This window comes from Pipistrellus hanaki (genome assembly GCF_964339955.1).
Source record: "Pipistrellus hanaki genome assembly, chromosome: 12".
Lineage (NCBI taxonomy): Eukaryota > Metazoa > Chordata > Mammalia > Chiroptera > Vespertilionidae > Pipistrellus > Pipistrellus hanaki.
The window spans coordinates 15,919,716-15,946,536 of NC_140514.1; the positions used below are offsets into that span (position 1 = coordinate 15,919,716).

At 57.7% G+C, this 26,821-nt stretch overlaps 1 protein-coding gene across 1 annotated transcript in view; it reads left to right on the top strand.

Annotated features, from left to right (window-relative positions):
* Nucleotides 1–26,821, top strand: part of DNMT3A (DNA methyltransferase 3 alpha) — a 107,481-nt gene that overhangs the window by 12,078 nt on the left and 68,582 nt on the right.

The following is a 26,821-nucleotide window of genomic DNA, read 5'->3' on the forward strand; positions in this document are numbered from 1 at the left end:
CCTGCAGAGCTCATATTCATTTTAACCAAGATTTCTTGAGAGCCCAATATGTGCTGAGGGCTAGGCTGTAGGGCTGGCAGGGGAGGTCCTCATGGAAAGAACAAGGTGAATCTCCGGAACTGGATAGACGGAGATCATGGGTAGCAGGGCTAAACGTCAGTGGCATAGGGCGACCACGTGAGTGCAGGTGACACTGAAAAAAGCCAGGAGCCTGTGTGCTGAGTGGCCTGTGATCTTGAGGTTCAGGAAGTGGGACAGAATAAAGGACCTGGAAGCATGCATGGGCTTCCGGAAGGACAGCCTCTTGGATGAAAGGTCAGCTCCATGTCCCAAAGAGTTTGGTAACTCTGTTCCTGTGGCCCTCGCAGGGGTGGAGCTGGTGGGGGTAGGGGCAGGGAGGGAAAATAGCACTGTTCTCAGCAGCAATGTCCTAGGTGCTCTCTGCAGTCGCCCCTGCCCACAAGTGGGGTGGTGGGTGCCTGGAGGAGGGAGCACACCATGTCCTGGGTCAGGAAGCTCAGGGCACTTCCATGTAGCTGAAGTGCTGGGTGGAATGGGGGTGCCCAGTGGGAGATGGCTGGTGGCGATGAAAGCAGAAGCCAGACCAGGGGTGCCGGGTCGGGGGTAGGGGTGGGGGGCCAGGGCCCAAGCCCCCAAAGTGGCAGTTGAGAGAGGGTTGAACAGAAGGGGACTGTGCTGTAGTAGTAGACAGAGATGCCCCAAATCAGAAACACGGCGTCCTGAGAAACTCTGTGGGAAATAGAAACAACCTCCGCGGCCACGGGGAAAGGTTGAGATTGAGTGTAGGTGCGCACAGAATCTGATGAGACCCGGAAGGGATCGTCAATGTCATTTCGTTCAACCTCCCAACTCCCGTGAAATCTTCCAGCCTTCCTCTGCCCAACCGAGGGCACTCCTTGGACACCTCAAGGTACAGGGAGCTCACTGCGCTCAGGAGGGCTCATCCTCTAGAGAGGCCTGGCGCCCCGACCTTGGCCCCGTGGAGTGCGTGGCCTCCCCTGGCCCGCGGCACCTGGCGGGCGGGGTGGCGGGCGGGCGGGGTGGGAGTTGCGGCGGCGCCGCGGGGCTGGCGCTGCTGTCCCCGGCCCCAGTGCTGAGGCGGGCGGAGAGCAGTGGGCTCTGGCGGAGGCCGGGAGAACTGCAGGGCGAAGGCTGCCGGGGGCTCCGCGGACTGCGGGGAGGGAGGCAGGCACTTGACACGGCCAGGGAGAGGAGGGGCCGCTGTCCCTGCGGCCAGTGCTGGATGCGGGGACCCAGCGCTGAGGCTGCGCCAGGTAGCAGAGCGCCCCGCGGGGGTGGGTCGGTGGGTGGTGGGTGGGTGGGTGGCGGCTGCAGTGCGGGGCCCGGTGGAGGAGTGGCCCCGCGGAGCCCGACGGAGGCGCGGTGCTCAGGCCAAGCAGGGTCGGGGCGCTGAGGGTCCAGCCCTCTTGCCTAGCAGCGTGCGGGGGACCCCCCGCGGGGCGCCGCAGAGGCCAGGAAGTCGGACCGAGGGCGCTAGGACCGGCCGCGCGCCCGGGCGGCTCCCGCCGCGGCGCCCCGGGCCCCCCAGCCGGCGCTGCCTCCCGGGCCGGCTCCGCAGCGCCGGGGCCCGGGCCAGCGCGGCCGCGGGGGGCGAGCGGCGGGCGGAGGCCTGGGCCCGCGGGCGGCCGGAGGCAGGGAAGGAGGAAGGCGGAGAGAAGTGGTGGGAGGCGGGGTGGGGGGGGACCCGGCGGAGGAGGCGGAGAGAAGGAACGCGACAGCGAGCGGAGGGAGGGGGCGAGGAGGCAGGCGGGCGGGCGGGCGGGCCGGGAGGGAGGAAGGGCGCGCGGGCGGCGGCGGCGGCGGCGTCAGGACCAGAGGACGAACCGGGACGCGGCGCCGCGGCTCCAGGGCGCGCAGCCGGGCCGGCCTGACCCCTCCGGCCACACGGTAATGGGCGCCGCTGCCGGCGGTCCCGGCGGCCGGCCGGCCGGAGGCGGGCGGGGAGGAGGGCAGGCCGGGCTGCGGGCACGGCGGCGGCGGGCACTGCCCGCTCGGGGCGCGCTCCCGGACGGACCCCGGCAACTCGGCGGGCGCCGGGCGCTCCGCGGGGCTCGGGCTGCGGGCGGAGGCGGCGGGCCGGGCGGGCTCGGGGCGGTGCGGGGCGTCGGAGGGTTTGTTTATGTCACCGCGGACTCGGCAGGCGCCCCCTCCCGTCCCGCCTGCTCCCGGCGCGGAGCCCCCTCCCCGCCCCCGCTGCGCTCCGGGCTCAAGTTCAAGTCCATACAATGCCGCCCGCGGGGGGGGGGGGGGCTCCCCCACCGCCGGCCTCCGCCGCGGCGCCCCGCTCTGCGCTGCCGCAGGGTCTCGGCACCGGCCACCCCCGCCTTCCGGCCCGGCCCCAGCCCCGGAGCCCCGCCTGGGGCCTGCGGCCGGGGCGCCGGAGGGCGCGGACCCCGGGACCCGGAATGACGATCGGCTCCCGCCTCGGCCCGCCCGCAGGGAGCGGAGGAAGGGGGCGGGGGCCGGCCCCGCGCAGGCTCCGCCGCGGCGGCAGAAAATGGCAGCCTGGCACGACCCGGCCCCCCGCCCCTCCCCCCGGTTCGCGGCCCTCCTCGGCCCCGCGGGGTGGGGACCCGGGAGGCCCCCCGGGAGGATGGGGGCGGTTGGAGGGGTAATCAGGGGGGCCGAGCCGCGGAACGCTGCGCAGCGATCCTCCTCCGGCCACCTGTGGCTGGGGGTGCGGGTTGCCAGCGGAGCTGGGAGGGGCATCGGGGGTGGGGAGCGTGTGCCACTTGGGGGGGGCACACCTCCCTGTGGAAGGCTGGCCAGGGCGCGGGAGGGGCGCACGCCGTGCCTGGCTCCTCCCTGCCCCCGCCGGGCCGTGGGAGCCGGGGCGGCGGCGGTGGCAGCGGCGGTGGCGGCGGCGGCGCCGCAGTGTGGGGGCGGGGCGGGGGCGGGCGCAGATCCCGGGCCTGGGGGGGGGGGCCGGGATGGGGGGGGCCGGAAAGCGGGCGGTGGAGGCTCCGGGGTGGACCGGAGCCGCGCGTGGGGAGGCGCCCGGGGTCGCCCCCGGCAGCAGGAGCACCCGCTCCGCACGCACGGACACACGAACGCGGACACACTCATGCACACGCACCCCCGCCGCCGGGCCGTGCAGACGTGTCCTTGAAAGCTTCGCATCTGCACCGTGAAGGACGAGGCCTCGCCGCCGCCGCCGCTGCAGATCGGGGTCTCCGGCCCGAGTCACCCCCCCCCCACGCCCCGGGGAGTCCGGAGCTCCGGAGCCCAGGCGGCCCTAGTCCGTGTCCCGCCCTCACCCCGCTCCCCTCCCCTCCCCCAGGCCGCCCTGCCCACCCTCCTCCTCCTCCTCCTCCTCCTCCTCCTCCTCCTCCTCCTCCTCCTCCTCCTCCTCGGCGCGGACCGAGCTGGCGTGGGTCCAGGGCCCTCCCCGTCTCCCCCAGCCCCTCTTCGCTGGGGCCCGCCGTCCTCCGGCTGCCAAACTTCGTTCGGCTTTCCTGGAGCCTCCCTCCCTCCCTTCTTGGGGAACCCACTCCCTTCCCACCCCACCTCCGTTCCCCCCGCTCCTCGCTTCAGCCCCTCCGTCCGTCCTCCCGCCGCGCCTCCTCTGCAAAGCCTGCGGAGAAGGTGGTGGCGCCTTAGGTGGGGAGTGGGGCCCATCGGTTCTCAGGGGCTCCCTTCCCAGCCCCCCCCTCCCCAGGGGAGCCCCCCGTGACTGCACCTTGACCTAAGATGGCGCCCTGGAACCCGCTGGGCAGCTCGGGCTGCGCAGGCCGGAGGGAGGCCCTGGCCCAGAACTGCACCACTGGGCCCGGCCCTCCTCCCCGCAAACGGCGGGCACCGGAGCCGCCCGCGGAGAAGCGCCCTCTGCCCTGTGACCCAGCTTGCCCCCGGCCGCCTCGCCCAGAGGCTGCCATCAGCATCCCTGGGGGACTGGTCGGTCTTCAGGTTTCACCCCGGGCTGCCAGCGGCTGAACCGGCCTCCTGGGCTGGCGGCTGCGAAGGGATCCTGGGATCAGGTGCTGCGAGCGGAGCGCCGCAGTGGTGCCTCCTCCCTCCCTCCCGCCCTGGCAGATGTGACAGCTGCAGCCTTCCCTGCAGCCAGGGAAGCTCTTTCTCCTTAAGCTCAGCTGAAGTGTGAGGGCTGGCCTGTGGGATCTGGGGGAGCCCAGCTGTCAGGCGGGCCCTCGTTGGGCTGCCCCCCTCCGTTGGCGGCGCGGCCATCTCCTGGAGGTTTGCAGCAGCTGCCTGAGCTTGGAAGCTTTGGTCTCTGCGGCAAGGTGGTCCCCCTCGGCCCCCAGGTCACGCTGAGAGCCTGGTTGGGCTGTTTGACAGGCCGCTCTGTGGCAGTGTGAGCCTGTGTGTGTGTGTATGTGCTGCACCCAGCAGGGGCCCCAGGCAAACCTGCCTGCCTGCCTCCCTTCAGGGGCCCCATTCTTTGGGCCCTGGCTCCCTCTCTGGCCTCTTGTCCGGCTCCTGGGTGCTTGCCTTCAGCTACGGTATCAGAGGCAGAGCTCCAGGCTCAGGCCCACGGAGGCTCTCCTCGCTCTCCTCGCTCTCCTCGCTCTCCTTCCCCGGCACCTGGGCCTGCCAGAGGAGGCCAGCCTTAGGAAAGGTGAATTTCTTCTAGACTCCAGCAGTAAGTCCCCGGGGCCAGGACCACTCCCCCGGCACCGGAGAAGCATAGGAGAGGACGGCTGGCCATCTGTCAGGGTGTCTATGGACGGGATTCCTCTGCGGGGTAGAGGTTGGGCTGGAGCGTACAGGTCCATTCCAACTTTTAAATTCTATAGCTCTGGTTCTCATGGTGGAATTTCAGACCCAGGGAAGGGGGAAGGGTGGTCTCCCCCACCCCCACCCCCTTTTTTCCCCCCACTACACAATGGTAATCAAGAAAGGCTCCCCAGCCGAAACCGGTTTGGCTCAGTGGATAGAGCGTCGGCCTGTGGACTGAAAGGTCCCAGGTTCAATTCCGGTCAAGGGCACGTACCTTGGTGGTGGGCACATCCCCAGTAGGGGGTGTGCAAGAGGCAGCTGATGGATGATTCTCTCTCATCGATGTTTCTAACTCTCTATCCCTCTCTCTTCCTCTCTGTAAAAAAATCAATAAAATATATTAATAAAAAAAATGGAAGGCTCCCCAGGAAGAGGTCTGTGAGAGGACAGCCCCCCCCCCCCCTTGGGGATGGACCTCTGAAAGCAGAGGTGGTACGAGGGTCGGGCACCCAGCAGGATACAGGCTTGTCACATCTGACTCCACAAGCATGGCAGACTCGCGGCGCAGACGTTCAGCTTCCAGTTAAGATTGCAGACGTGTGTGTCCTTCCGTGGGTGATGTGTAATTCTGTGTGTGTGCATAATTTCTGAGCTGTCTTCCCAGGTCCAATTTAGAGCAAGCACTTGTGTCTCTTAGGAATGTTTTGCTATCACAGTCACACACACATGGGTGCCACTGGTTTTCTGTAAATGCCTGGCAGGAAGACAGGACAAGCGGGAAAACACTGGCCCAGGGTGACCTGGCCAGGAAGAAGGGGGAGCTGGGCCGGTGCCTTGCACCCGCTCTCCTGGGCTGCCGCTATGCCTGTCTTCTCTCTTACCAGTTTGTGGTGTCCGTGGGACAGGGCCCTTGCCTCGGCTGCCTCTCCATTGCCCCACTGGAGCCTCCGTGGGTGTCTGCTGAGTGGCGGGAAGCCTGCTGCACACCTGTTGTTAGTCCCTGTCCTGTCCTTAGTGGCAGAGGGTTTGGGGCCGTGCTCTCTTCTGCTTGCTGTGGCTCCGCCTTCCCCAAATGGCCATCGCCTACTTTAGGCTAGTTCCTTAGGCTCAAGTATATGCAAGGCTCCTTTTTTGGGGGGTTGGGGGGGGGGCAAAAAAAAGGCGACCCTGAGAGCAGTTTTGTTGGTTCTCTAATGGGGTGAAAAATAGACCACCCTCTCCCCATCGTTGGGCCTGAAATCTTACCATCAGAATCGAAGCCTTGGCATTTAGGGTTGAAAGAGAACTTTGAGCCCTGAGAGTCCTTGGAGCTGGGTGGGGGGCTGTTTGCACGTGAGATTAGGCCGCCTTTCTTCCAAGTGCAACCCTGAGCCTGAGGCCGGAAGGCCATTGTGAGCCTGTCACATGCTCCTTTCCCTCCGCACTTCCTGCTCCCTTCTCCCTGTGTGGGCGTGGGGTCCCCGACCTGGTGCCCATGTGCCCTCTCCCACCCCGTGCCCCAGTGATGGGGAGGGCATCGCCGGCCTCTGGCTGGGGAACGGGCAATAGTTAGGGCCAAGGCCTGGCTGCAGAATCCATTCTCCCCACTTCCCTTCCGGTGTGTGACAGGCAGCGGGGCCTGTCTGGAGCCTGCTTGCCCTTTGAGACCGGGCGGGCGTCTCTGGGCCTGTGTGAGGCGCGTTGCTGTTGTGCAGGGCGCCAGTAGCAAACCACCAGGAAGGTGCCAGATTCCTCTCCCCTCAGAACCTGGGGGCTCCTTTTCCGTCATTTCTGCCTTTGACTGACGTATTCCCTAAAACTGCAAAACCTGAGGCCCTTGCGGGGTGGGGGATGTGTGTGTGGGCCGGACAGGGCGCGGTGCACGTGGCCCCCGAGCATGTTTCTGTGCACACACCTTTCCGTGTGCGCTGTGTGCAGCCGGGTGCGCACAGATCCGACTTGGGTAGACATAAGCCTGTTTCAAGGCCCCCGAAGGGAGGGCCAGGGAGTCAGAGGAAGCTGCGTTCTGACACTTCCCGGCTGCGGGGTCGGGGGCCACGCACCTCAGCTCCGCTCCCTCACCTGTCCCCGGGAAAGAAGGCCCGGCTGTCCGCGGAGATGGGGAGGACTGAGCGGACACTGTGCGGAGTGGGCGTGCGCGGTGTGAGCTGGCCGTGATGACTTTCGTCGTGTGGGCAGCGTAGGCGAACTGGCACGGCAGGAAGTGCCCCGAGAAGTCTTGTCCGCCTTCCTGCCTCTTTTGCAAAACCTTGGACGGGTGACAAAAAGACGCTGCTTCTGATTGAAAAATCCTCGGAGGCGGGCGGCTCCTCAGAGCCACTTAGCAATCTGCTCCCGATTTTAACAAGTCGCATTGTCAACAGGTTGTCTTTGTGTTCACCTTCAATCCCTCACCCCGCCGGTTCAGCTCTTGACTCTGGTTCTGTTCTGAGCAGCAGTACATTTGTTTCCAGAGACTTAACTACGCATTTCCCGTGGGCTAGGCTGTGGGCGAGGCTTTGAGGGGACACAGAGTGAGTCTCAGATGTGCCCAGCTAATGACCACCGAGCAAGGTCACGGGACAGAGAGAAATAAAGGACAGGTCACAGCCAACCGAGGGGATCTGAGAGGACTCCTTGGAGGAGGTGGCATGTGAGATAGGCTTCAACGCACGAGGTAGGGCTTCCAGGCTGAGAGGGTGAAGCTAGGTGGCTGGGGTGGCTGGGGTGGCTGGAGTATGGGGGAGCCACTGGGGAGGCAGAGCCTCGGGTGTGCTGGGAGCCAGTCTGAGGCCCTGTATTGATTTGGGGCGAGTGGGCCCTGTGCTCTGTTACTCCTTTGTAGCCTGTGAAGAATCACCCTGAACGGATCTGCTTGTGGTGGCTTGGGGGGGGGAGGGGGGGGAAAGGAGGGGGACAAGATAGAGGGAGGAAAGGGAGAGAGGGGAAGGGGCCAAGAGCTCTTGGTCTAGAATCTTGGTGCTTTCTTTATAGTCTGTAGACTGGAGCGTAAGAGCTCAGAGTTGGAGAGAAACAGAGCCGGGTTTAAATTACACCAACCCCCGGGGGTTGTGATTAAGGGGAACACCAGCCAGGGTAAGGTCTGCGAGCCAGGGATTGCATCATGGTGTCCATGGCCCACTTACACCCCCTCCCCCAGGTTGAGGTGCCCCAGCTTCCAGAATATTCCTGCAAGGGGTTGTGAGTGGGGGTGCAGAGTCTGACTCCGCCCTGCCCCCCCCCACTCCTTCCTTCATGCACAGCAGAACTGAGCCCCCAGGTGTGGCTCAGGTGCCTGGCAGCCCAGAGCAAGGACAGCCAGTGGTCAGGGCCCGACAGGCCACATCTCCCTTGCTGGTCACATCGCAGGCCTGTCTGGAGGACAGCGAGCGGCCGGGGGAGGAGGTGCGGCGGCCTGGGGCTTTCCTAGCCAAATCCCAGCGGGGAGTGGAATTTTTTCAAAACCGTAAACGAGCATCGCCCATCCCCATCCTGCTGCGGTCCCCTCTGACCCCTCCTGCCTCCCAGCCTATTTGCATCTATTACCAGCTTCCTATTTTCTCCTTGCGGTCATGGCCCTGCTCATTGTCATCCCTATCGATCTTCCCTCTCTGCTTCAAATGTCAAGGTCATTTTTAATTCTGAGCCGGCTGTTAGCTGTCCTGTCTGGGTGCTCAGAGGGGATAGAGGACCATCTCAAACAACCAGTAACGGGAGAGCTGGAACTCGGGCGTCCTGACTCCTGTGCTCTTACCGTAGTGTTACTGGGTACGCGGGTCGGGGGAGGTCGGTGCCGAAGATATTCTAGACCACGTGTGTCAAACACAAGGCCCGCGGGCCAAATCCAGCCCGCCAGGCCTTGCAATGTGGCCCGCACCGCGCTGTCATCACTGCACTCCGCTGTCAGTTTATGACATTGTCAGTTTATGACTGTTCAGTAAACCATTCGGCCCGCGATTTAGGCTGGATTTTAGATTTTGGCCCCTTCTCTGATTGAGTTCGACACCCCTATTCTAGACCTAATGGATCAGCTAGATCCCAGGGTTCCCGTGTCCTCACTTGAAAAGGTTAACAGATGCTTAGGAGGGATATTATGGGGTGGTAGGTCAGCTCTGGGGGTTATTGAACCGTGGGTTGCCTGTGGGCCCAGGCATAGTGACCGTCGGGGAACGCCCCCTGCTGGGGGACCTGGCGACAGGCTTCCCCGCAGAGGCTCCCCGAGGCCCCAGGGAGGAGCAGGTGAGGATGCTCGGCCGGTGCCAGGGGCGGGGTCCTCCAGCGGCCCGGCAATCAGAGCCTGTTGGGAAGGGGCCCTTGAAGGACTGGCCTGTGTGATTAGAATGACAGACTCCGAAAGGGGAAATACGTTTATGGACAAAGGGGATCTGTTTAGATTCCCCAAAGCCTTTGAAATGGGGGAGTGAGCATGTCTGTTCTGACGTGAAGATGACCACGATATGGGGTTGGATTGCCCCAAAAAACTATATGCAGCGTATGATCTTGTTTCCGTAGATCTTTAAGTATATACAAACCCATACCTTTGTAGGCTGTACATACACAGAAACAGTCATGGCGAGGGGGACACAGCGAACCTGTCAGCAAAGGCTTTGCCTTTTCACGTTGTGTACTTCATATGCTTTGTAACCTTTGAAAAACTGTACATGCACACGTGTCACTCTGTTAATGACAATAACAAAAATAAAGTCACATTTTTTTTTAAAAGCTTCTGGATAAGGCCGAAACGGGTTTGGCTCAGTGGTAGAGCGTCGGTCTGCGGACTGAAAGGTCCCAGGTTCGATTCCAGTCAGGGGCATGTACCTTGGTTGCGGGCACATCCCCGGTGGGGGGTGTGCAAGAGGCAGCTGGTCGGTGTTTCTCTCTCATCGACGTTTCTAGCTCTCTGTCTCTCTCCCTTCCTCTCTGTAAAAAATCAATAAAATATATTTTTTAAATAAAATAAAATAAAATAAAAAATAAAAGCTTCTGGATAAGAACGTGAAAGGAATGTGAGGCACCCTAGGGCTGGAAGGACGGATTCTGTCTATGACGGATAAAAACCTGGCTTGGAGACTGACAGCCAAGGGCAGGGTTCCTCAGGCGCTTGTCTTCTCTGGGAAGGCTGCAGGGAGAAGCACTGCAGACACTGAGGCCTCCAGGCGGAGGCCTGAGCTGGGAGGGACCGGGCGAGAGTGGCCAGCAGGCAGCTGGCTCCACCTGGGTACATACCAGGGCGGCGGACCAAGTTAGTTTTATAGGACGGTGACTTGAAACTCCCAGTTCTGATCCAGGGTAGGAAACACATCATGGAGGATCTTCCCAAAAGGCTTCAATCTGTGGCTCCCTGGGGACTGAAGGTGTGACCAGGGCCCGGGCCAGGTGCGGAGCATAGGCTGACGGATGGGGGACCAAATGGGGTCTCAGGAGGCTCCGCCCGGGAGTGGAAGGGAGGCCGGGGAACTCTCGGGCGTGTGGGCTCAAGCTGTACCCGGCTCGGTGATCTGGAGCCACGAGCAGGTGGTAGAGACCCAGGTGACAGGGTGGAGAGGTGAGGAGGGACAGAGGGTAATTCCTCTGCCTGTTGATCCACCTCCCCATCCACAATCCTCTCCCCCAGCCCAGTCCCCACCCGAGAGTACTCTCTGGGAGCTTGCTTTCCCCTCTGAGGCTGCCCCTGTCAAATATGACATGAGGAAGGGTGTGTATCATTATTTGGTCCTGCCCTGGCATAAGGTAGGAAAGTCAATAAAAGGACAGGAGCATGGAAGCAAGCACAGAGCTGGCCTCTCTGTGGACCTCCCCACTACTAATCACGTGGAGACAAACATCGTTGAGCTGCAGGTTTTCCATCGAGGATAAGAAGAGCATCCACATCTTACCTGGGTCACATGAAATATGTTAGTAAAACAGCCAGCGCTCTGCCTGGCACATAGTAGGTGTTCGGGCAGTTTGGGTTCCTTTTCTTTCAATGGGGACATGACAGGACTTACTTTTAAAAAATAAATCTTTATTCAGATTATTACAAATGTTCCTCTTCCCCCCCCCCCTCCATTGCTCCCCTCCACCAGGTTCCCACCCCACCCTCTGCCCTTTCCCCACCCCGCATTGTCCTCATGCATAGGCGCACAGTTTTTGTTCAGTCTCATGTGACTTTAGGGACCACGTGTGAAGGCCCCTGTGCACTGTAAGAGCCTACAAATGTCGCCTGTCCTTTTCCTCCCTCGTTAGGAGCCCCGGAGCCGCCATTCCCGCCTCCGTGAAGCCAGGGTTTGGCTGGCTGATCACAGTCCCCAGCCCTGGCCATCTGATCTCGGGCCTTTGATCCTGATGTGCTTCCTCAGCCTCTCACTGGGGACCCAGCAGGTCTCCCAAGCCCCAAGCCCTCTCCCTCCCTGCCCTCTGATCTCTTTGGGCCTGGAGCCAACAGTGGCTTCTCCTCTGGTTCTGGGCCTGCTGGCAGGGCCGGCCCTGCCCCCTGGCCTAGAGGCATGGGAGGGTCCAGACCACAGCGGGCAGCTGGCCACACGGCACGGGTTCCCGATAGCTTTGTTTCCAGAGCAGTGTGGTGCTTGCTGCCGTCCTCTCAGGCCGGGGGTCCCAGCCTCGCCGGGTGGCCTGAGGGCCTGCCTGGGACTGGAAGCTCCACTGGGAAGCCCAGTGGGACTGGGCAGTTCCTCTGCATTTTCTCCTGTCAACACCCTCCACGCAGCCTGGACTCCGCTAGTGAGGTGGCAGGCCTGGCAGCCCTCGGGTTTTCCCTTCGCATCCCTTGCTTCAAACCCACAAATAAAGTTCATCTTTTTAAAAAAAATATATTTTATTGATTTTTTTTTTTTACGGAGAGGAAGGGAGAGGGATAGAGAGCTAGAAACATCGATGAGTGAGAGACATCGAACAGCTGCCTCCTGCACACCCCCAATAGGGATGTGCCTGCAGCCAATGTACATGCCCTTGACCGGAATTGAACCTGGGACCCTTCAGTCTGCAGACCGACGCTCCATCCACTGAGCCGAACCGGTTTCGGCTAAAGTTCATCTTTAGGCCAGGCACTGGCTACAAAGGTGAAAGGGACTAGCTGATCCTCAAGGAGCCCACAGCAGAGGCGAGAGCCTGGAGAGGGCAGCCATTACATCATTGGTGGGTGGAGAGATCCGGTAGCACGTGGGAGGGGAGGGATGGGGGGGTGGGGACTCTGAGAAGGGCCATCTCATTCAGGGCGAAGGGAGATCCGGAAAGGCTTTCTAAAGGAGGGGGCGCTTCAGTGGAGTCTTGAAGGGTGGGGAGCAGTCAGCCAGGTGGCCAAGGGCATTTTCTGGCCTCATGTGGCTGGAGTGATGGCATTTGAGGAATGATGGGATGTGAGGCTGGGGGGCTGGGCCAGAGCTGGACTATGGAAGGCTGGGATGTTACCCATTGAGAGGTGTCGGGCTTGGAGAAACATGCTCATGTTTATAACTTAGAGAGGTCATCCTGGGGCATCAAGGAAGAGGAATGGGGCAGGTAAAGGTGGGGCCTGGAACCCAGGCAGAAGGCTGGAGCAGGAAGTCCAGGGAGCGACAGTGTGGGATGGAGGAGGGGTGTGCTGTGAGGCGTATAGGAAGCAGAGCTGTAGGAACAGCTGGGGGGGTGGAGTGGGGGTACAGTGAGTCGGGGGGAGTGGAGTGTGGACTTGAAGGCAGTGAGGGTTTGCCCATGGGGCCTGGTTTGCGGCTCACCAGCTTTTGGGTGGAGATGCCATCCACGGTGAGGGTACAAGATGGGGTAAGTCTCGAGAACCTGGGCGTGCTTCACACTGGGAGGAAGGCGTGGGGTGAAGACTTGCGGGCAGTCAGGCTGGCCCGTGGAGCCTGGGTTTGGCCAGGCTGGCAGGAGGAGAGAGCCTGTCCCCAGGCCTGGAGGTGGAGGCCAGGGAGGGGCAGGAGCCAGCGTGATGGCTGAGAAAGACAGGCACATTTTGTTCTCTGACTGGAAGCCGCCTGTGGAGGTTTCTGAGCAGGGAAGTGACTTAAGCAGGTGTTTGTCCCACGGGCAGGAGAGGGGCTGAGCATTTGGGGCCCTGAGCTGGCTCCCCGCAATGAGGAGCAAGGCCTGGACCCCCACCTGCATGGCCTGGGGCACGTCCTGTCACCCTCCGAGAATGGTATGGGAATGACCACGGACGTCCACCTCCCATGGATAGGCAGGCCCACTGAGATAGGTGGGCATGGCGCTGAGGGCAGCAGGTTGGGTAAGCAAACGGAAAAGGAATAAACAAGACCGTTTCCCTAAAATAGAAATGAGTCTCTTGAGCGTCGCAGGAAAGGCAGTTTTGAAAGAATTTCTAGAAAAATGGCTTGAGCCAGGTCAGCATCACTGGAACCAGAGACAGCATGGCCTCTCAGCCCTGGCCCCTCCCAGCCGTATCCTTGGGCAGACCGCTTAGCCTCTCTCAGCCTCAGTTTTGCCATCTGCAAAGTGGAGGCAACCTCCCAGGCTGGTGTTTTTGCTCGTGTGCTTGTTTCAAACACTGCCTCTTGCGCTAACCCTGGATGCTTTATGTCACTCGTTTAAAAGAATCCTGGTGCAGTTGGCCTCACAGGTGTTTGCGGATTACAGTTCAGCCATGCATGCTCCCCGTCTGGCACGGAGGAGGCGCACACCCACACACCCCTTCTTTCTCTCCCTGAGCTGCTGCCTGCTTTGCCTCCCGGGAGGCCTGGCCTGCCTGGCCCTCAGTCAGTGAGCGACTCCTTCCTGGGAAGGTCCATTTGTCGTGTTGGCATTGACTCTTGTTCCCCGAACCTGGATAACCTCTGTGTATTTGAATAGCATCTGCTAAGCTAAATGGGAATTATGGGGGGATCATTTCCTTTTTTTAACAAAGGGGGTGGTGTTTGCAGAGCTGCCCATCTATGGCAGTGTGGAGAGCTGAGGGAGAGGTGAGGAGGCCCTGAACCCGTAAGCCTGGGTGGACCACAGCTGGTACCTTGCCCCATAGCTGGCATCAAGGGCATCAAGGAAGAGGAATGGGGCAGGTAAAGATGGGGCCAGGGACTGGAGAACGGGGTACAGGGCCCTTGAGGGGTCTCAGAAATGAGCTTGGGGTCTACCTTGGTCTGAACAGTGAAGCCAGCTTCCTCTGTGAGTGGGCACATGTGGTGGCTATTGGGTTGTAGGGTGGCCCCTGCCACATGGAGCCACACCCCTGGGGAGACCTTTGAAGTGTCTCTGCCTTCCAGAGGAGGCTGGGGGGAAGCTGGCTTCCCACCAGGGCGCTTGTGGTGGTGATGCTGGCAAGAAGGCCTGGGCCCGCGTCAGGCCGCCTCTGGGTGGGTGGGTGCGGGGTGGTGGGGACCACTGTCGATTTGAGTGTGGAAACCATTTCTCCGGTTTGCACAGACCCGCCCACATACCCGTGACAGGGCCAGCCCTCTGGAAGTTGGGCGTATATGGACCAAGGGCGTGGGGGTATCATCAAACAAAATGCACAGCTTAATTAATCTGGCGTACCCTGATGGTATACATAATTGTGTTGCATGGTAATTAAGTGTAAATGGTAAGCAGTTCACATAAATGTTTTTTGTAATGAGTATTAAATTTTGCAAAGGCAAACGGAGTTTATGTGGTTCTCCTCTTCCTGCTCCGGTAGTTTCCTAGCCCAGGCGATGCCTCGTCTTGGAGGAATTCTATTGCAAATGTTTTGTTTAGAAGGGGATGTTTTGTGTTTTCCCTCAGAACAATGTTATGAATGGTTATGAGGTTCCCAAGCTGGCTTCCAACTGCCTCTCTGGCCCATGCCGGAGGTGGGATGTGCGGTGCATGTGCGGGAGGCCCTGCCTGGGATCCTTCCCTGGAGCCTGAGCCTGAGCAGGAGCGGAGGGGAGGAGTGTGTGTGTGTGTGTGTGTGTGTGTGTGTGTGTCTGTGGCTCTGAGAGCCCCTAGCGGCCATGATGGCAGGTTAAGGGCTCTGCTGAAGAGGTTGCCCATTCTGGTGGCGAGGGGCCTCGGGCTGGGGCGTCAGAGGAGGAGGCTCTGGGCATTCGCTAAGAGAGGGGACTCCGGGTCAGGCCACAGCAGCTGTTCCCAGGAGCGAGCGAGAGCCACTCCTGGATGCGGTCTGAGCTGGAGTCTAGGTTCCCTGAGGACACTTGACTGGCCTTCTGCCCTGATTAATCACATAATATTAAAAAAAAACCAAAAAACAAAAAACGAAAACCTGATGTTTAGATGTGCCAGGCACTGTGCTAAGCACCCAACTCAGACAGACTTCTGACAGACTTCTGTCTGAGTTGGGTGCTTACCCCATTGTACAGACTGGGACCCACTCACCCCATTGTACAGATTGGGAAAGCAAGGCCCGCATCTCTGAGCGGAGGAGCCAGGGCTTGAGGTGGGGTCCAGCTGAGCCTCCTTAGGGCAGAAGGGGTAGGAGAACGGCACCAGGGCTGCCGGGCCAGGGGCTCTGACTCTGGGAAGTGCTGCCCAGTCCCCGGGGGCTCTTCCTCCCCTGACCCCTCCACAGCGGTTTGGTTTGGTTTGGTTTGGTTTGGTTGGGTTTGGTGTGGTTGGGTTGGGTTTGGTTTGGTTGGGTTTGGTTGGGTTGGGTTTGGTTTGGTTGGTTTGGTTTGGTTTGGTTTGGTTTGGTTGGGTTGGGTTTGGTTTGGTTTGGTTGGTTTGGTTTTGTTGGGTTGGGTTTGGTTGGGTTGGGTTGGGTTGGGTTGGGTTGGGTTTGGTTGGGTTGGGTTGGGTTGGGTTTGGTTTGGTTTGGTTGGGTTGGGTTGGGTTTGGTTTGGTTTGGTTGGGTTTGGTTTGGTTGGTTGTGTTGGGGCAGAGGGTGAGGAGGAAGGCAGCCAGGGGTAATTCTGAGGGCAGCAGACTCTTTCCTGCCTCCGTGGGCAGGGCAGGGCAGGGCTGTGCTCCCACAGCGACTCCCGGGTCCTGGACACCCTTTGGGGAAGCTCCTCGTCCTGGCCTGGGAGTGGGTCAGCGGGTGGTCACTGGGTCAGGGAAGAGGGTGAGAAGGTGCAGGTCGGGGGAGCAGATGCGGGGATGGTGTGGGGAGAGAGTGGCCACAGGCTGGTCAGGGACTCAGCCCCGAAAGGCCTGAGGGGGAGGCCAGCCCCCTTGCTTCCTCTGATCCACTGGCACCTGACCTAGGACCCTCATGACCCCCTTCCTGCTCGGACTCCCTGCACACCCCACAGCAGGTGGACAGCCTGGCCCAGGGCCTTTCCGTTGGCACAGTGCCGCCTGGGGAACTCTACCAGGCGACCCCTAGAACGGGGGCTGTGGGCAGTCACTCTGGGCACCGCAGCACTGTGCTGGGTTGTTGCAGCTGCCTGGGAGTGATTTCACACAGTCCCCTCTGCCTCCAGGGTCACCCAGGACAGGGCAGGCGGGGGAGAAGCACTGAGCTTTCAGAGGCAGCAAGGTGTGAGACGTGAACTCTGATCTCATCTGTGTGGGGAAACAGACACATCTACATACAAATGAGAAGCTAAATGACCACAGGACTGAGTGGATTAAAGAGCCCTAGGGGGCGGGGGGAGGACAGTGGGCAATGAGGAGAAATGATGGAGGGGGTTGGGGTGGCTAAAGGAAGGGGCCGGAGGGGACTGGTGAGCCCTCTGGAGGAGAGGATGGTGTGAATGTAGACACAAGCGTAGAAAGAAGGGATGGAAGCTGGGGACTGTGACTGGCCCGGAATGACGGGGTCATCTGGGAGAGGTGTGGGACAAGGTCTGAGCGGTCTGCTGAGGCCATTGGGACAGGGGTGCGGGGCCAGGCCAGAGTTTAGATTTTACCGTGTTTGAACATCTTTTGCACCGTAGTTCCCCCCTCTTCTTTTAAAAACGAAGGTTTTATTGAAATATAATTTACATGCCATACAATCCACTCGTGTAAAGTGTGCAATTCGATTGTTTGTAGCACCTTCACGGAGTTGTGTAACCACCACCACAATCGATGAGAACACTTCACCGGGCATCCTGGGTTCGGACTGAGGAAGCTGTGTGCAGGAGAGCTTGCTGAGAGGCTTGGGTGCAGGTGGAGGCTCCAGAGGCAGAATAACTGCCAGCTCTAGACCTGCAGCGCTCAGGGCCTGCGGGAGGGGCAGGACAGAGGCCGGAGGACCAGGTGTCCGATGGAGGAGGGGATGAGGGTAGGTGGGACCTTGGTTCTCTCTAGAGTTCGGGGCTTTGGCAGCTGAGGGGAGGGTGATACCACTTCCACGTAGAGAGAAGCCAGCAGAAACTTGAGGCATCCGGTTCTAGGAGAGAGGATTTTCGGTGACTGCAGGTCGCCCAGCTGGAGATGTCCAGAAATACAGACGGAGGTGTTGCAGAAGGAGGACTGCATGAATGTCAGCCCACATGACTCAGCAGAGGAGAATTTAGGGTACAGCTGGAGGCAGAGTGTGACCTGTGAGGGGCACCCACTGTGCAGTCGCGGGAGCAAGAGCGAAGCCAGCCCAGAAGACGGAGCAGAGGAGCCCGACAGGAGGAGAGAACCAACAGCATGGGGCCAAACGGAGTCCCAGCGGGAGAGAGCCAGGGACTCCCAGGGACTCGGCGTGCTGTGAGCTCCGGGAGCGGGGTCTCTCCGCCCCGCGCCCGGCTCCGCAGCGGCACGCCATGCGTGATGGCTGAGGGCGTGCTTGAAGCGGGCTGTGATTATCTGGCAAGGATGCTGAATTGAGCTCAAGGACCTTGCGGACGGAAAAAGGCCATTTGAAGCCGTGGGTGACTGTATCCGCCCGGGTGCATTCAGGAGACGGAAACCACATGGCGATCTGAACAGGAAAAGTTTAATATAAAGACTTACTGTGTTTCCCCGAAAATAAGACATCCTCCGAAAATAAGACCTACTTACAGGTTTCCTTCTGAGTGAAATATAAGGCATCCCCCCCAAAATAAGCCCCCCCCCTTAGGCTAAACATGAGAGATTTGGTCCACTGATTCTGAAAGAAATGGAGTCACAAGAAATTCACCAGGAAATTCAGAAATTGGATTGTTATGATGATGTTCCAGAAGATGATGACATGATTGTCATTGAGTAAATGAGTAAATTCTTGATTCTGTAGGATTCCCAGTTTGTCTGGTTTGTGTTGACAACTACCATACTACCGTACCGTATACAGGTAATAAATTTCCTTTATTTTCATTTAACAATAAATGTGTACCATATTCTTCTTCATGGAAAAATAAGACATCCCCTGAAAATAAGACCTAGCACATCTTTGGGAGCAAAAATTAATATAAGACACTGTCTTGTTTTCAGGGAAACAGGGTCTTAATTGTAACAGGCAGTTGGTGTATGAGCGATCGGCTGGTAAGTAAAAAGAGTGGCAAAGAATATGGAAGCGGCACATATGAGAACAGCCCCTACCCCCAGCGTTGCCATGGAGTGCCCTAGGAAGAGGCCCTTCCCCCGGCCCGAGATCCTGACCTTAATGGGGAGGACATGGCCATGGCTGCCTGCATGACAGGGAAGGCACTGTGGTGCCATGTTGGCAGAACTTACTGGAAACCTGTCCTCTGGAACACACTGGAAATCCACCCTTTTGGGTCCCAAGGAAAGTTGTTCATGAGGAAGTATGTCGCTTCCAAGGCAGGTGGTTGGGTGACATGCCAGCCTCTGCTGTCACATGTAAGAGCCTGGCGCTGGAGAAGCCGTGTGACACGGGAGCCTGGCGCTGGAGAAGCCGTGTGACACAGGAGCCTGGCCCTGGAGAAGCCGTGTGTGACACGGGAGCCTGGTGCTGGAGAAGCACCCTCACTGCAGAAGCTGGGCACTGGGAGTTGCATGGTGCAGGAACCCGGTGCTGGAGAAACTGCGACAGGACAGGCCAGGGCACTGGGGAAGCCACCGAGGCAGCAGAATCTGGCTCCAGGAGAGGCTGTATACAGTGAAGGAGCCCTCCAAGAGAGCACACTGGATCTGGATAAAGTTCCCTGTGCTGCCCATTTCATGTGCCAGCTGGCAGAGGAGAAATCTGCACAGGGCCTGTCTGTGTTCACGGAGCAGGCAACGAAGGGTGAATGAATAACTGGTACAGCCTGCTTTGGCACACAGCTTCCGCAGCACCATTTTGCACACATGTGAGCACCCCTGTAACTGCAAAACAGCTATATTTCTACCTGTCAAGACACAGCTATTCTTATTTAAGGACACTCTGACTTCCTTTTCCCTAAATGAGGAGTCTCACCAATCATTATGTCAATCTCTGTCTACATGAATAACTTCTCAGATTCAGCCACAGCCCCACTGAATATTCTACCTAGACCCAATTATAGACTTAACTTCCAACAACATTTATAAAATAATGGGAAGAAGGAGGAAAATGAAAACAGTTACCATGTATAAATAAACACACACATATACACTGAGTGGCCAGATTATTATGATTGCTGAATGCATAATAATCTGGCCACTAAGTGTGTGTGTGTGTGTGTGTGTGTGTGTGTGTGTGTGTTAGAGGCCCAGTGCATGAATTCCTGCATGGATGGGGCCTGGCCAGAGGGAAGGGAACATGGGCGGTTGGCCGGCCTGCCTGCTGGTAGAACTCCTGGCCGAGGGGACAATTTGCATATTGGCCTTTTATTATGTAAGATATACACTGAGTGGCCAGATTATTGTGCGTTCAGAGATCATAATAATCTGGCCACTCAGTGTATATCAAGTAAATAGAAAACATGCAAAACTACTACAGTTCTCATTTCTGTTTTTGTTCATAAGGCCACATTCAGTATCGGGCTTCCCTGTCCTATTACCCATTCTGTTTTCCTCTGTGCTCAGCCAGGACCTCAGCAGGTTAGCTTTTTTTACCTGGTGGAGTGACCAAACCTTGATTCTCAAAGGATCTGAATCTTTAGTTGTCCCCCCCCCCCTCCTTATTTTTATTTTATTTTATTTTATTTTATTTGCTTCTGTAGTTTTCCATTTTCCAGTGTTACTTTTGGGCATGGACGTTCTAAGAGGGAGCTGAGAGAGTCCCCTGGTTCCAGACCATCTTCTCTGCTTCTCGTGTGTACAGCAACCCAATTCTCCTCGAGAACCAGGATCAATCACTCCAGCCGGTGGCATAACTCCTGTTTTTGTCTGTTGGTTCAGTGGCATTAGAGGGCCAGAAAGCCAAGTGAATGTGGTATCTCCTTTGGGGATTACAACATTCAGTGCCCCTAGAGGGTTCAGAGATATAGGGTCGGGTAGGGATCAAGGGGAGGGTAAGAGGCTCTGCAGCTGGCGGGGGTGGACCATTCTTTAAAGAATGCTGGAAAAGCAGAGAAACGCACAGGGGTAGACCATGGGCTGCCTCGGACAGCAGGCCCCACCAGGGTCCACAAGGCTGATTCTCACATGGCTGCCCACTTGGCCACCCTGTGCCCCTGATCCCCAGGGCGTGGGAAGCCCATCTGACTGCCACAGAACACATGGCAGGACTTCTCCTGACCCGCCACCCTCAGAAACAGCACATGCTCCTCTGCGCAAAGGAACAGCGTCAGCTCCTCACCGGCATCTATTTTGGATTTAAACATCTTTCCCCCCTCTCCTGTTTTGGGGCTGCGTCACGGTAACCTTTAGTGTGAGCGGAAGAGTCTGATTCAACTCGTCTCTGCCAGTGCGGCCAGCATCGCGGCAGCAGGTTTGGTGTGACCAAAAATACTCACTCTGGCAGTGCCCTGCCCTCGAGGGGGGTGGGAGAACCACACGTCATCCTACTGTGACTCCGGAGCCAGACAGATGGGCTTTGAAGTGGGCAGAGGATGGCAGGATGGTTGGGCTGGCTTTGGTGTATGGGCAGCTGGTGGTTTGGGTAGAAGGGATGTTTCTGGGAGTCAGAGTGATGGTATGATGATGAGCCTCTCACTCGTGTTGAGAGAGAATGAGCTGTCGGAAAGTGTCTCTGAGACTTCTTCCTCCTCCTTATCCAGCCCCCGTCTTGTGACCGAGAGGCTGTGGCAGATAGGCATCTCTGTCTAAGAGGCCCTGAGGTCTCCCCTCAGCTTTCTGCTGGCTCCCACTCACCAGGCTTTGGCAGATGATTGGGTGACATGGGCACCAGATACTCTCCTGCCTCTGTCACCCACAGGTCTCATTGGTAACTCCTGCCAAGCTCAATGGGAAATTCAGCCCGGAGGCTGTTATCTGCGGGCTGGGGTCTGTGCTTAGCATGCTTACCCATGGATGAGTGTTGACACGTGTGTAAAGGCTCCAGCGTCAGGCAGACCTGGATTCCTTCTCCTGCATGGGACTTCCCTACCGGGACTACCTTGGAGAGGTAATACATCTCTTCAAGCCTCATTGTCTCCCATGAAATAACAATAGAACCTGCCTCATCCTAGGATTGTGAGGATGAAATAGGACAAAGCATGCCCTTTAGCACAGGGCCTGGCACCTGGTAGGCGCTCCGTAAGTGGGCAGATGAGTAAAAAAATGGATGATTCCGACCTTGGGCTGGGCACTGATGGTAAGGTTGTGTGCCTATCACCGCCCTGCTCTTGCCCCCATGGCAGACCTAACCAGGAAAGGGAGAGACTAACTGAAAATTTTGTTTTCTGACCAATCCATGCAAGTTAATATGGCTGCAACCATCCCATGCTAGTTGTAGGAGATCATGGTGGAGGGGAAACTGGGCTCTGGGGAGGGACGGACCTGGTGTTGTACCTGGCTCTATCACTTACTCACTGGGTGACCTTAGGCAGCTTCGTTAACCTCTCTGTACCTCATTAGTTTCTCATCTGGAAAACAGGGATAAAAATAGCACCCACTTCAGAGGATTGGCATGAGCGTGAGCGAGATGTTGAGATTGTGACGCTCCTCACAGGACCCGGCATGTCCGCGGAGCGCGATAGACACTCCTGGTGGAGCAGTGTGCACGCGTGGTGCTCCGGTGGTTTCAAGAAAGAAGGGAACGCTGCGGGCTGGTCAGTCAGGAACTACTGATTGCTCAAATGTATGCAGTATGTTATTGGTCAGGTTCTCTTGTAAGCAGTTTCCATGCGTTTCATTTTCATTCTCGCAGCAGTCCTATGAAGTGGCTCCTCTTATTTCCCCCATTTTACAGCTGAGAAAACGGAGGCACAGTTTTGTCTCCGGTCACGCCGATAATAACTAATCACACAACAGCCAGGACTTGAAGCCACAGAGTGGGCCTCCCAGGAAGGATTTTTGGAGGTTGAGATTAGCATATGAGTCAGGACTGTCAGCCGCAAGACACAGATTCACTCACTTCGCGAGAGGTTGGCAGATGCCCTGCCTCCCAGGTACAGCTAGCTGTAGGGACCTGACAGTGACTTGAGTTTTCCACCCCTCTGTCTTCATCCCTTTGTTCTCAGGTAAGCCAGCAGCTCCTGACTCACATCCTGCCATATTAGCATCTTTCCATTGTGCCAAAGTCTCCCTGGGAGGCCTCTGATTGGCCCTGCCTGGTCGCATGCTCCCTCTGACTGAAGTGGGGTTGGGGTCAGCACAAACAAACCAACACCCCCATGGGAAGGCGGGGAAGGTGACCAGATAGACTTAAACAAGCCAAGTCCGCTGTGAGAAAAGTGGACTTCGGATAAAGGAAAGAAGAGGGGCCTGCTAAGCGATGGTCAGCGTTTTTCAGCAGTTGAGATAGAGGACTTGAGATGGCGTGGAAGAGGCTCTTATGGTAATAACATTAGGACTGCTTTTGATGGAGCAAGGACTCAAGTTTGTGGGCAATGACGGTTCTTGTTTCTGGAAGAAGATAATTCTCTGCAAGCCCTTGTTGAGGTAAGACGGTGGGGTGCCAATCGAGTTGTTGCTGGATGGAGTATGCTTGCAGTTGAGACTTAGGGTGATCCGCTTGGGGGGTGCTGATGGGGTCGGTGTTGGTGAGGAAGGTGGGACTATGAAAGGACAGTGTCGGGGAAGCTGGTATGGCAGGGGTTGTCTGGAGGCCCCAGGAGATGGCTGAATTGTGTGGGCCTTTGGTCTGAGGTGGGCTAAGGAGTGAGTCACGGTCGGTCATGGTGAGGGATGTAGGCAGCCATGCCAGGCACAGGTGCAGTTTGGGAGGGATGTGAGGGAGGCACATCACGCTGTGCAGGGGCTGGACTGAGGGGAAATGACGTATTGCAAGAATTAAATATTTCGTGAAGGGGGAGGCGGGGCGGGTGGGGAAGGAGGTACCACTTTTATAGCTGGTGACGGAACTCTGTGTGGGTGTGAGGCGCTGATGATGGTTATTCTGTGGGATGTGATGGTTTCATAGATGGCAGGGCCTGAGCTGCACTCTCATGGAGGCTGGAGGCCGCGCCCAATGACTGCAGTTGGGTGTGAGCCCTCGTTCCCATCCCCATCCTCTCTCTTTTTTTTTTTTTTTTTTTTAAATATATTTTATTGATTTTTTACAGAGAGGAAGGGAGAGAGATAGAGAGCTAGAAACGTCGATGAGAGAGAAACATCAACCAGCTGCCTCTTGAACACCCTCTACCGGGGATGTGCCCGCAACCAAGGTTCATGTCCTTGACCGGAATCGAACCTGGGACCTTTCAGTCCCCAGACCGACGCTCTACCGCTGAGCCAAACCGGTTTCGGCCCCATCCTCTCTTTTTGAAAACCATTTTTATTTCCTCACAGTAGTCCATGCGCATAATTTGAGAAGTCAGGTAGTACCGACACCTCTTCACCAAATGCAGTTGTTCGTTGCCTACTCCCACACTCGTCCGCTTCTGAGGCAACTCCTTTTAACTATTTCTTCTAGCAGTTTTGCGCTTACATTGCAGAGTAATGTGTCTATCTTTTGACGCTTCCATTTTAGATACTTTTCACCCATTTCCTATTTAGTAAATAAGAATTTAGTTCTCTTACATGGCCACCCTTTCCGCTCTCCAGCCATCCTCCTACGTAGTTCTCCTAGGCATACTATTCACAGGCACCTGGCAGTGTTCTTTTGAATATGTTTTATGCGTGTATTAATATATAGGTAAGCATGCAGGAGATAGCCCCTCCCCGCCAAAGACAGCCACAGCCTAATCCCCTGAACCTGTGAATGTGTTCCCTTATATTTGCAGGTGTGATTAAATTAAAGATCTTGAGATGGGAGATTATCCTGGATTATCTGGGTGGACCCAGTGCAGTCACAGGGACCCTTAGACGTGGAAGACAGGGGCAGGAGAGGCAGTGAAAGGAATGGAAGGGAAGCAGGGTCAGAGCAGTGCAGAGAAGGAAGAGGGCCATCGTGGCTGTGAGGGTGGGAAGGGGCCATGAGCCAAGGAGTGTGAGTAGCCAATGGAAGCTGAAAGAATCAAGAAAGTGGATTTCCCCGAGTCTCCAGTGATGAGAAATATTTTGGACTTGTGGCTTCCAGAAGTGCAAGGATAACAAATTTGTGTTGTTTTAAGCCATTAATTTTGTGCTAATTGGTAACAGAAGCAAATAGAAAATTAATATACTATGTAGTATCACCTACATACATACACACACATGTGCTATATTTGTATTTGTATAATACACACACGTACTGGATAATACACACACACGTGTCAAGTTTGTATAATACACACACACGTGTCAAGTACTATATATCAATATTTCAGTTCCATTCGTTGGTTACCCACTCTCTTGCTCTCTGCACGTTGTCACTGCTGTTTGGTGACTTCCTTTTGTGGTCATCCTGACCATTCCCTTTGCCCTCCTTCTGGCTGGAGTTCCCGTTTTCTGGATCCCGTGTCTTCCTCTTGTTTGGTTTGCTTCCTCATTTGGGGCACATCACCCAGGACAGACATCTGTCGTGTCCAAACCCACCCAGGCCCTGTGTCCAGGTAGCCACGCACGGACAGCGAGCGACACCTGTCGGGTTGAAAAGAGGTTCGTCGGGAGGGTCCAGGGTGCCTTCCCGCTGGGGCTGAAAAGAAGGTACGGGTTTTGCTGCCGGGTTCTAGGAGCCCCGTGGGGGAGCAGCGGGCAGGACACAGCATCCCATTTCTAACCTTCCTCTCCTTGGTTTGGGTCCATTGCCTTTACTCTCACCTGGCTGGTTGGCATTTTGTGCCAAGACCCTCTGTTTTGTGTTCTACAGGGAATGACCCTTCAGAGGTCTGGGGGAGGTGGGTTCCACTTCTTTTATTCCATCTTCTTTATTTTCTCTCTCTCACACACACACACACACACACACATCCTCTTCACCCCGGTCCCCGAGGTACCGGTGCTGTCACACCAGGTGTCTTTCACGGACTCGGGTATAAGTCAGTTTGCATGGGCTGCCTGAGATTTGGCCGCCGCGCGTCTGCTTTCCAGACTCCGGAGTTCCGTTGGTGGTGTCTCCCCTCTGCTCAGCCCACGCTGTGACTTTACCTCTTATTAAAAACCCTTTCCAGCCAAAACCGATTTGGCTCAGTGGATAGAGCATTGGCCTGCGGGCTGCAAGGTCCCAGGTTCGATTCCGGTCAAGGGCATGTACCTTGGTTGCGGGCACATCCCCAGTAGGGGGTGTGCAAGAGGCAGCTGGTCAATGTTTCTCTCTCATCGATGTTTCTAACTCTCTATCCCTCTCCCTTCCTCTCTGTAAAAACTCAATAAAATATATTCTTAAAAAAACCCTTTCCACTACGTTGGGTGTGTAGAGTCAAAATCCCACTTCTTTTTCCACAGGAGTTTTAGGGTTGAACCAGCGATGAGAGTGATACCAAGATATATTCATGATAGGATTCCTTAAAAAATTTGTTGTTGTCATAAGCATCATTCATGGCCACTCTGCACGTGAGAGGCATGAGCGAGAAAACAAAAGTGGCCTCTCCTGGTAGTAGGGTCTTGGCAAGGTTGTTTCCTTGGTGGCGTTTTTGTGGTGCAGCCTTGGGCGTGGGTGTGGAGGGGGCCTCGGCGCCAGGAGCCGCAGGGCCGTGCCTGGCGAAGAGCTGTCATGGCGGACACAGGCCGCCGTGTAGGGACCGTGGGTCCAGGAGCGGGTCCCTCCCCTTGGCAGGGGTGAGAGAAAAAGGGGAGCTCCTCAGGCCACGCGGGAAGGACCGTGTCCAGGCCGGGACCCAGGCCACCCCAGCGGGCGGCCCTGAAGAGGGGGGCAGTGCCTGCTGCCTGGCCACATGCTGGACGCTTTTAGATGGTGCTGGGTGATTATGCCGGACCCGGACTGACAGGTCTGCCCCAGTGAGTAGCCCAGAGGAACCTAAAGATTGGCCCGAGGACAGTGCATGCAGCTCAGATGGGAGGCCGGGGGGGGGGGGGGGGAGGAGGGAAGAGCATCCCTTTCCTTCCCAGCGCCCCCCATGGTCGGGGTCCACACCTGGCCATGCCCTGCTTTTCCCGCCGTCCCTCCTCTTCTCACAGGCGGCCAGAGGTCCACTGCAGGTGCTGCTCTCGCAGAAGCCCCTCGGATGCTTCTAGGCCTCGGGGGCACGATGTGCCTCGTACCCCGTGGACCCCACTCTGGGGCTCTCGGGGCTCCCCTGGGCAGGGCTGCAGTAGAGGCCTGTAGATCCAGTCCAGCTGCCCAAGCTTAGGGGTGAGGTCGGTGACAGGCCGGAGAAACTGAGTCAGGACCGGAACGCACACCTGCCGACTCCAGGTTCTGTGCTCTTTCTCACCAGACGCTGCCTCTCTCAGCGTCCTCACGCTCTGGAAGGGTTTGATGGGGGGCGACGGGGGATGTTTACGCTAATAAGCCGAGTGGGTGTGAGGGGACTGGCTGGCTGATCATGGAGGGAAGTCTCATCGAGTTCTGGGTTGGACTCGAGCCGTTTCGTGGGTGCTGTAAGTTGGGGGACGGAGCTGCTCTAAAGAGAGGGCTGGGCTCCAGCTTCTGCTCTGACCCTGCATACGAACAGGTCCTAACCTTTTCGAGCCTCAATTCAACTGTAATGGAGGGACAGTAATAATACCAGCAGCTGCCCAAGGGAGGAATGGCTGTCAGTGCTCGGCATGGAGTTGTTCTCACTGTCGCCATCGGCACCCTCTGGGCCAGGGCAGCAGACATTCACTGCGCCAGCTCTGGGCTGAGCTTGGACATGCGCATTACACCTCGGGCTCCTGGGCTCACCTGTAACGTACAGGGACCCTCCTGTCCTGGTCCTAAGAGGCCCCCCCTCCAGCTCCAGCTTCCCCTCCACACCCTGGGCCGAGCCAAGACTGGGCCCCCACCTCCCAGCCAGGTGTTTGTCCCTGGGGA